The sequence below is a fragment of the Canis lupus genome, chromosome 12 (assembly GCF_003254725.2).
Source record: "Canis lupus dingo isolate Sandy chromosome 12, ASM325472v2, whole genome shotgun sequence".
Classification (NCBI taxonomy): Eukaryota; Metazoa; Chordata; class Mammalia; order Carnivora; family Canidae; genus Canis; species Canis lupus.
In genome coordinates, this window is record NC_064254.1 from 70,112,728 (window position 1) to 70,123,372 (window position 10,645).

General features: G+C 44.6%; 1 long non-coding RNA gene across 1 annotated transcript; it reads left to right on the top strand.

The window, feature by feature from the left end:
• Nucleotides 1–7,813: 7,813 nt before the first annotated feature.
• On the top strand, nt 7,814–10,645 carry LOC118350519 (uncharacterized). The gene is made up of 2 exons (XR_004804464.2): nt 7,814–7,956; nt 10,556–10,645. It is a non-coding gene; the product is annotated as an uncharacterized LOC118350519 (long non-coding RNA).

Here is a 10,645-nt window from a genome sequence, read left to right on the forward strand (position 1 = left end):
AATTTTTTTTTAAAGGATCGGTTGGCCTTGGGTAAGAAAGCAGCCGCCTTGATGTTGCTTCTTTTTCCCCAGGGTAGCTTTCAGCGGATCCTATAGACGGGTCCTCTCTAGGAATGAGTAAAAGTCACACAAGCTGGTGAGTAAGGGGCAGGTGACGCTCGGCAGGGAGAGGCAGGTAGGGGGCTATGTGACCAGGCTCACAGAAATCCCAGATGCCAAGAAGCGCCATAGGTGAGATATCAGCAAGAAAGAAGGGAGCACAGCACATCCGCCTTGTCTTTTTCTAGATACAGATGAGAGAGTCGCCTGATACTTGCAAATCCACCTTGTTTGTTCTAAATATATGTGGGATCGTTTCATGGTATTTACAGATCCACCTTGTTTGTCTCTAATGTCAGAGGCAAGACATAGGACAAGTTCCCTGGTCAGTTTCCTATGAAAGACGGGCCATCAAAACCCTCAGTGGCAACCCATTTGGGGCTCCTCTGACTCTACGCAGATGTTCTTCTTTCCTTTCTGTTCTCACCTTCACTTAATAAGCTTTCACTTCACCCTTTTGTGTCTTCACCCCTTTTGCAAGATTCATTCTCCGACTCCGCAAGACAAGGACCTGGCAACCCCGCAGCACTGGGACCCCACGAGGAGAGCAGATGAGGATCTGTCCCCAGCAGGTCCCCAGCCATGGTGAGACTCTGAAAAGTGAAAGTTTCCTCAAAAAGAAGCCTGTGAAAACATCCCAAACCACCAGGCGCTTGATGTGGTACTGAGAAGCATTCCCCGAACTTTCCTCACCAGAGTCCTGTCTGCACGAAACCGTTTGTCTGTGTGAACAATTTTAAGCATATATTTCAATCATTTGGGGTTTATAGATTCCTAGATGACTAAAGTTTTCAGTTTTCACTGAAATGTGAAGTTGGAGTTTATATTATCTACCCAACTAGTAAATTTGGACACTTTGGGGGTTTGTCTTCAATTTAATGGTAAAAACTATCCATTAGAAAGAGTATCCAGGCAGGGCATCTGGGTGGCTCAGATGGCTAAGCATCTGTCTCTGGCTCAGGTCATGATCCCAGGGTCCTGGGATCGAGCCCTGCGTCGGGCTCCCTGCTCAGCTGGGAGTCTGCTTCCCCCCTCCCTCTGCCTGCTGCTCCCCCTGCTTGTTCTCTGTCTTTTCTTCTGTCAAATAAATAAATAAAATTAAAAAAAAAAAAAAAAAGGATTCCAGTGCTACAAAATCAGATTGAAGACTAAGATACCATTTTTCAAAAAACGAAACAAAAAAACCAATATAATTTATCCAGAACTATAACAGCTTGTATGATTAAGTGGGAAGATCCATTTGTTGAGGTTAAGGAGTAAAATGGATTTTATAGATACTGTGCCTTCCGTCTGGGATTGCTGAGCAGATCAATTGAAAGTAGTTGTTTCAGGGACACCTGGGAGGCTCAGTCAATTGAACCTCCAATTCTTGATTTCAGCTCAGGTCATGATCTCAGCTGGGGAGATGGAGCCACCCGTGGGGCTCTGTGCTGGGCGTGGAGCCTGCACATGATTGTCCCTCCCCTGTCCCTCCGCCCCTCCCTGCCCTCCCCATGGGTGCATGTGCCGTCTCTAGCTCTCCCTGAAATAAATAAATGACTAAAATCTTCAAACTCTTTCAAACTATAAATATCCAGACAAATTTAAGTTCTGAAAGTAAGAATTATTGAATGCCAACCCCAGCCCTTGCTAGCTGAGTCCTTCAACCTTTTTTCCTGTTTCTGATTTGAAGAACATAAAACATGGCCCCACACTTGTTCTGACCACCTTACAATGTTGTTCTGAGGATCAAATTATTAAAAGACTGTAAAAGTCCGTCCAAAAACTTTTAGAGCATTTTGCAAGTGCTAGAGTTAAAATAAAATATAAGGCAATTAGCTATTTAGCTTTAAAATTAAAAAAAAAATGAGGGTAGTATCAGTAAAAAAAAAAAAATGTAGCTTAATTATAATAATATCTTAGTTTACCCCAAATTATTAAGTAGTAAAAAAAAAGTAATAAGGATATTGAGTTCTCCACTTAGTACTCATAAAATCTCCATCTACTCGGAGAAGTTAAAAAGGAAAATGCTTTCTCATATTCATGATTGCTACGTATTTTATAATACAGTCACTCTCATACGCTATTTCCTTTCTAATTTCCACATTTCCTTAGAATCTTGAAAATAAAATGACTTCGTGTGTGGAGCTATCTTTTAAGAAAGTAAAACTAAACACAGGCATTGTTCTTTAAAGGTGCTAATCAAAATCGTGAGTGAATTCCATGTGTGAGGTTGGGCATCCCAGGCGTACGTACCTCTTAATAGAGTCTATGTACCTCTTTTTTCTTTTCTGTTCTCAAAGTTGCTTTTTCATGCTCGATGTTATTCTTGAAGCGCCGATAAAATCATAAAGGATGCTGTTAACAGTTCTTGAGTGTTTGCCATGTGCCAGGCCCTGGGCTGAGTCCTCTTATCATTTATCTCACAGTAACCTCATGTGTGTGTCCCACGGTGCAGTGAGTGAGAATAAGAGGCCAGAGAGGTTAAGCGACGAGACCGGCGTCCCACAGCCAGAACCAGAAAGCTGCGGACCCCAAGCGTGCAGTGAACCCGGGGCATCGTAGTGGACCCTCAGTCTCCTTCTCACTCTTACCATCTCACGGCAGGTAGAGCTCTCTTTATTCAGGAAAGGTCATCAATCTTGATGACAAGTAGTTGTACTCCGTCCATCATCAGCTTGGGTGAGGGGGTCACAGGGTCCACACACTTCCCAAATATGCCCGAAAGTCACTTTTACCATCACAGCTGCTCTGTCCCTGTCAAACAGTGGGGCCAGCCCCAGAAGTGAGACTCCCCGGGAGTGTACCCCATGCTTCTACTTCTCTTTCTCCTGAGACCCCTGCCCTGGAGCCCATAGCAGGTGTCAAGGTTCTACTATGGAGCCAAAGCCTTTTGAGAGGTTTGATGCTCTCCCGGAACTACTACAGAAGGCACCAGCTCAGCGGTTAGATGCGCTTCCTTTTTCTGTGTATCCTGTTTGCAAATCCAAGCACCAGTCCTATATTTAATCTGAAGGGTCACTGCATCAATTGTCAGTTTGTGAAGATCTAATAATAGAAAGAACTTATTGAGGTTCACCTGCCCCAACCCCTGGGTGCACCCCCTCCCCCCAACACACACAGACCCATCACTCAAAAGACACAGGTTGTTTCCAGGTCTTGGGCTGCCGCTTCTCCAGCTTCTCTGTGCTGATGAAAACCAGCTTCAAGTCCCACATCTAGTTTGCTGTACCAGTTAAACCGAAGCTTGGTGCCTAAGATGGCAAGAGCGTAAAACAGCAGTTCCTCAAGATGCCCAGCAGTCTCCCTAGTGAACACCGACGGAGATACTTTCGTAAGCTTTCCCTTTGACGGGTACTTTTTCAAAAACTTTGAGGACAAGACAAACGCATTCCCTCTTAGCAAATCTTTGTCCAACTTGTAAAGCTGAAAAGTTCACAAAATGAAATCCTGCAAATCCTACCGACATTGAAAACTGAACCTATATACTCCGGGTTAAACGGTTCTATACGTGTTTTACTTCTGCCTCTTAAGGCCAAGTCTTCGTGGGTAACATGTTCAATTAGTTGAGAACGAAAACGCGCAGACGTTGATGAGTGGATGGACGTCATTCTACCGTGAATGAAGGCAAAGAATGTGCCCTTAGAGAGACCCTGACCATAATCCACAGCAGTCCCCTGGAACCGGAGGAGTTAATTACGAGGAACAAATCAGAAAAGCCAAAAGGAGCATCCAAATGGGGAAACGAGCATCCGTTGTGGGGAGCAGCCCTCCATCCTGCTCTGTGACGGACGGTTCCTCTCTACCCTGGTCATAGCTTCCCCTGGGCTTGTCCCATCTGCACACCTTGGCGTCACCCGGGCATCAATACGCTGCCTTTTACCAAGATTTAAGACAGCATGAAAGTGTGGTGTTTTCACCCTCCAATCCACTTGGGACTAATTTGAGCAACGCAAGGCTCAGTGGCAGGAAGCATGTAAAAATTCCATCCCAAATCTCTGACAAGCTTCAGAAACTGGTGTGTTTGCTTTGGGATGTCCAAAACCATCCTGGAACCTCATAACTGGAGGAGCTCGCCGTAAGGCTTTGACGTATTTTGAAAATCCAAGAAGTCAAACGTTTCCTTTTGCCTGCCTCTTCCAGGTCAGGGCAAAAAGTCTTTATATCAAACTATCAAACTTCGCCTTTAGTGGGATTTCTGCAGGCCGTGCGAGTCCCTCGCATGGACAAAGCTAAGAGCTTCTGACAGCAGGCTCGTCACATGTGTGGGCCTCAGGCCTTCCTGGCCGCACGTCCATGTGCAGAGGGGAGAGCTGCAAGTTCCCAGGAGGCACGGCCACTGGGTAGAGTTTCCAGAGATGGCCAGCAGGCCTTTACCCCTTCTCTGCTCTGCTCTCCCCCAGCCCCAGGGCGAAAACCTAGAGGGGTCCACTCACCAGTCCAACCACACAGACAAACACCAACTGCTCACAGGCAGTGCAGCCCCGACTACGGAGAACAGCTGGTCCCTTCAAGACCAGAATACCAAGAAACTCTAATTATACAGCCTGCCCTCGGCTACCAAGATGCTCTGTTACAGGAATGTGTTTCAATTTCCACCCGGGGAAGGGACCGTGTCTGTGTACAATCCAGGGATCACCTGCGTCTCAAAACTTTATGCCACGTGGCTCGGCTGTTATGAAAGGCCTACCTGAGTACCTGTGCTTGCTCACCAGGAGAAATTCAAAGACGATTTTCCCTTTTAGGAGAAAGAGATGAAAAGCAGAAACAGCATCCGGGGTTTGTTTTGCGGTGGCTGTTACAGAGGCAGGGCGCCCCGGCAGCGAGAGCGGCCCCCCACGCTCTTCCCCAGAAGCCACACTCAGCATCTCCGCATCAGCTGCCAGAGCTTCGACCCGTGTCTGTTGTGAGCATCTAGGCTTTATCTCTATTTATTTTGTGCATCCAGTAGCCAGATGTGGCGTAAGGTATCAGAAAAGCCTGGGAGAAAGAATTTTTGGAGCCTGGGAACACCCCCAAATTTTTCAAATTAATTAACAAATTAATCTAAAATCAATTTGAAATTAATGTATCAATTTCAAAATCAATAGTAAATTAATAGTAATTGCTTCTTTGCTTTACAGCATGACAGCCTATGGAAGGTTTTGTAGGAATATTCTACTCAGTGGGGCAAACCTCTCATACTAAGAGCTAGCTAATATTTCTTAAGCGTTTTTTATAAGGCAGGCACTCTTCAAAGCACTTTTACAAATTATAATTCATTTCATCTCCATAACAGACCTATGAGGTTAAATAAGAATTGTTTTGGTTTGTTTCAAGTAGGCTCTATGCCCAGAGTAGAGCCCAACACAGGGCTCCATCTCACGCCCCTGAGATCAAGACCCTGAAATCAAGACCAGAGCTGAGTTCAAGGGTCGGACACTTGACCAACTGAGCCACCCAAGCACCCCAAGAATTGTTTTATCTCCATTTAACTCAAGGGGAAACTGAGGCCCAACCTGCCCTGCAGGTCCTTGGTACATGATCATCTAGAGATAAATATTTGCTAATTGAATCAAAAATTTAAGAAAGCACCACTCTGCATAAATAATGTCGCAAATAGGATGGCCTCCAAGATCGGTCCATAACATGCATTTAACCCATTTGTATCTTTTTATTATTGATCTAACACTATCTCCTTAAAACCTGACAACCAGTACAACATTGTTTTAATAGGGACGCGTGTTCCAAATTCCAGCTCGTGGTGCCATTCCACAGTTACCTTATTAAACAGCGACTTTCTGGGACAATATTAGTACAAAGGAAGGTGCAACGTTGAGTGAGGCACGTCCTTACCATTTAGGAACGTCTGTCCTTTCCCCGCCCCAAGGAGCAGTGGAGGACTTTCTGGAGGGCCTTCCTGACTGGGACTGGGATGACAATAAATCCTTCTGGACACGAGGCCCATCCCTCCTCTACCTCAGCCGCTCCTATACCCTCTCAACAGAACCCCCGGGCTCTCCGGGCTGCTCTAGAAATCGAGAGCCCATCATTTCCCAAAGAGCAGCTTTAAGCTAAGCTAATGGAAGGAATTTTCTCAAGTCTTCCTTTTCCTTCAACTTGTGGCACCTGCTATTGCTTGTCTGGTGACAAGTGCTAGCAGATGACAAAATGAGGTAGCGAGCAGTATATTAATAATAACGGGGAAATGGAGGAACGGTCCATCCTGCTTAGCTCCACAACTTGGTGTTATTTTGGGGGGCTTGGGAGTTCACAGTTGTGGTTTTTCAGCTCATCTATAGATTTAAATAGTCATACTTTGTGCTTGAGATTCTAGTTTCTGTGATGAAGTAAAAGGGATCGGCATTCCATAGTGGTCCCCAGGGGCACCCACATGGTCCACCACCTTAAAGATTCCAGATTATTCTTCTCTTAACTGGACCCGCCCCTCTCAAATCACACCCTGTCCCCCCAAATACAGCAGCTTTTCCACCCTCGGCTGTGAGCTCTCTGAGGGCTGGGACCATCTCTTATTTATCTTTGTATCGCCAGTGGCACCAAGAGTCAGGGATTAATAATAATCATAGTAACTGCATGAACTTGGCTGAATTTAAATTAATCCCAGTGTAGGTTAGTGAGCGAAGTCTCATCGTGGCTTTCCGTCCTGTCCTGCTCACCTGCAGAGGGGGCTGCCCCCAAGTCACCGGGTTGAGCAGGCCTGTTTGTGAGCCGTTTCTCATTTAATCTCGAATTGGTTAATTTGATTTTAATCTCAACAACAACAAAATGTTAAAACAGAGACCACAGGCTTAAACAACGATTTTTATTTTTTTCCAGCGAGAATGTGATTGCATGTCAAACCCAGAGAGATCTTAACTCAGGATCATTTCCTAAATATTAGTTTTTCCAAACATAGACACACTCTCAGTAGGTGTGCCTGGTACAAACGTCAACCAGGGCCCAACCCCCAAAAGTGTCTGAGTAAACCGATGCTCTTCTCTACCAAACATTTAAGTAAAAAGAAATAAAGCTAGAAGTTTTATTCTGATAAATAACTCTCAGTGTATCCTTTCATGGTCAGCACAGAAGCCACGTCTCTCACTGTCTAGCTGATAGAAATGGGCTACACAGTCTTTAACCAGCAGGGAAGTTTTGATTTATAGTCACTGCCCACTAATTTTAAAAAGTCAATTTTAAGCATTTTAGAAAGATTTTCAACAAAAATTGGAAACAGGAATTTTTCTTTTGCTTAAGGCTTTGTCAACCCAAAAAGAAAAAAGAAAGAAAAGAAAGAAAAAGAAAGAAAGAGAGAGAGAGAGAGAGAAAGAAAGAAAGCACTAATAACAAGAGTTTTCCACCTCCTTGAAAATTCTGAGCTTTTATTGCAATACAGAGATTTCTTTTTCATAAGAAATAAATAATGAGATGATTATATTCTTGGCAAAAGAGCTGCCAGGAAATTCCTTTTAAGTGGCAATTTCCCTGCTGAATTTAAAATGTTATTTGGTTTACAAAAGTATGATTTTCAAACGTGGTCAAATCTGTCTGTTGTGTGAAGCACACCCAGCTGGTTTGCTTCCTGTGCAGGGAAACCCTTCCAAAGGTACATTTGCGGCCAAAGAATAGCTTAGATCCTGGGAAAATCTGTCTCAATACCATTTGCTGGAGAAAAAGGTATTTTTTAGTCCTGCCCTTGAATTTAGCGAATATCTCATTTTTAATAGCTTGCTCCCAAAGGAACTAAGGCACAGGAGCGTCCCTAGCAAGCTGAAACGAGGGATGTGGGGTGTCCCGTGTGCCTCCCCTTACGGCAGCGCTCGGCTTGGCTTCCTTCGCTGGGCAGAGCTGACGGCTCAGGCCGAGGGCTGGGAGCCTGGGGAGCCACAGGTGGTGCCGCTGGTAAGTTAATGCATTACCACTTAGCAAACCTGCATCCTTTTTCAAGGTGCAGAGGATCCCCGTAAGGCGTGCAGAAACACCCCCAGCTTTGAGCAGGAATTCCCAGGGAGCCGACTCCCTCATTTCCGTACCTAGTCACCCCTTCAGAGTCTCTCTTCCACACCGTGATTGGCTCCTTGATGATGATTCGATTGTTCAATTTCTTGCCAAAACAAACTCAGAGATCTATTGATCTGGTTTAAGACTGAAGCTCTGGGTTCAACAGTTAAACTCGGAATGAGGTTTTCCTTGTAACCCACTGATTCACAAACTTGAGCATGCGTGAAAGTAACCAGGAAGGCTTGTTACAACGCAGATTGCGGCCTTGCACCCCCAGAGTTTCTGATAGAGCTGGTCAGGTGGGGGGGGAGGGAATCTGCATTTCTACCAAGTTCCCCAGTGAGGCTGATGATTCCGATCTGGAGACCACGTTTGGAGAACGACTGTTCCAAATAAATTGGCTGTTCTGCTGAGAACATGAACTCACCTAGCGTGTGCACGGATAAAGGTGGCCTTAATCCATCAGCCCAGCCATCCTTCGACTCAGAGGGGGAGAAAGAGGTCAGACTATTTCCCCTCCGGGAGACAGTAGAGAATGACATCTCCCACCAGTCCAACCGAGACGGAGGAATTGGGTTGGCCTTGTCTGAGCGATTCTGCTCTCGAGTGACACGTACCTCACAGGCTGGAGTATAGGTCTGATCACTCCCAACCGTATGGAAAAGAGAGCCTTAGAAACCCTTTTTAATGATTTTATGAAAAGTAAGGGGCTGGTTTTCCAAGCACAAGTAATGGGACAAATTTTCTAAATTATATTACTGTAAGTCAGTCATCATCTTGTATTTCAAACGTCTGCACATGAATTCAAATTTCTAGATTAGAACTAAACAGTACCATCTTGCTCATATCTTAAAGCCTATATGTTCTAACTAATTTAGGAGACAGTCTGCTAATCAAAGAAACGAAGTCTGGTTATCAATGACATTTGCAAAATAGATGTAAACCCCAGAAGAGGATTATCCAAGGTGCCTTTTCCAATACTAGAAACAAACAGCATCAGCCCCCGACACTATTACGTGTATAGTTCATACGTGTACGTGCACCTTGTTATTCACACGCAGTCTGATCCGAGACCAGACACTGTTTTCCAGGTCTGACGATGTATTCATTTGCCACCATCCGGAGCCATTGAATTGTGTATTAAGCAAATCTTGGGCTGAGCAACATGAATAGAGCCCTGGCTGCCATTGCAATCCAGGCCCTCGTTATCCCATTATGCCTGGATTAATCCAAAATTTTCTTCATTAATCTTAATTGGTAAAGATTGCCCCTATTTAAAAATCTTTCCATGACTCCTTAACTTCATAATTTGGCCTCTCTCTGTATTTCCAATATCACCTCTCACTACCCACTCATCCACTGCCCAAGAATGCTCATCCCAACAACACGGTAACTTTCTCCTTCCATTTCCCCAGATTAATAGTCCTAAAACAACACTTTTTTTTTTGTCATGTCAATAATGACCTTACTGAAAAATCTATAGTGATCCCTCATTGCCTATGGGGCTAAGCTGTAATCCCTCTTTTTCTAATGAAAAGGAAGCTTACTGCTTGACCTGATTCCCCCATCTCAGTTGTGCCCTAACCTCTCCCACACCATCCCCACACACAAAGATGCACATATGCTCTTCCTAGGATGAACCTGGAGTGACAGGGTGCTCCCGTAGGAGTGCCTGCACCCTTTGCTGCAGGGCATGGCTCAAGCTCAGCTTCTCTGGCCAAACAACACATGGGGATTTTCCTGCCTATCCAACTTCCTGGAGCAATTCCAGCTAGAGAGTGGTCTGCAGGAAAGTAGCACAACATAACCTACAACTGGTCTACAGTGAGATAAGTATAGAAATTAAGAGGAAGCACTTAGAAACTTTTATAACAAAGTGACCAAGAAAATGTATGCCTTTGAATCTAATAATAAAAAATGGGGATTTGAGTTTTATGTGCCTGTATGAGTCACAGTTCTCCAATGAAACAGAGCCAACAGGACATGTACATACATATAGAAAGAGATTTATTATAAGGAGCTGGCTCAGGCGATTATGGAGTTTGGCAAGTCTAAACCTGTAGCGTAGGCCGGCAGGCTCCACACCCAGGAGAGCTGATGGTGCCGCTTAGTTCATGGTAGTCTGCTGGAGAATTCCCTCTTGTTCGGAGAGGCCAACCTTTGTTCCTGCCAGGCCTTCAACTGATGGCACAAGGCCCACCCACATTATGGAGAGCAATCTGCTTTATGGAAAGTTCACCAAATTGAACGTTAATATACAAAAATAACCTCCAACTATATAAAATCAAGCATCACGATTCCTTTGGGGGGTTTTTCCTAGTAATGAATTTTTATTGGCTCCTGTAAAAATATCTGTTGAAGATGGATTGGGAGATAAAGATCGTTCACAAGTGATTAAAGAAGAGAGATATGGAAAAGTCTTGGCACCCTACAGTCTATAAGCCAAAGCTGGGCTGTGCTTGTTTGACCAACAAGCTAAGAACACTTTTCACGTTTTTAGAAGGTTATACAAAAAGAAGAAGGTGAAGAGAAAGAAGAGGAGGAGAAGGAAGAGGAGAAACGGAGACCACATGTGACCTGCAAGCCTAAG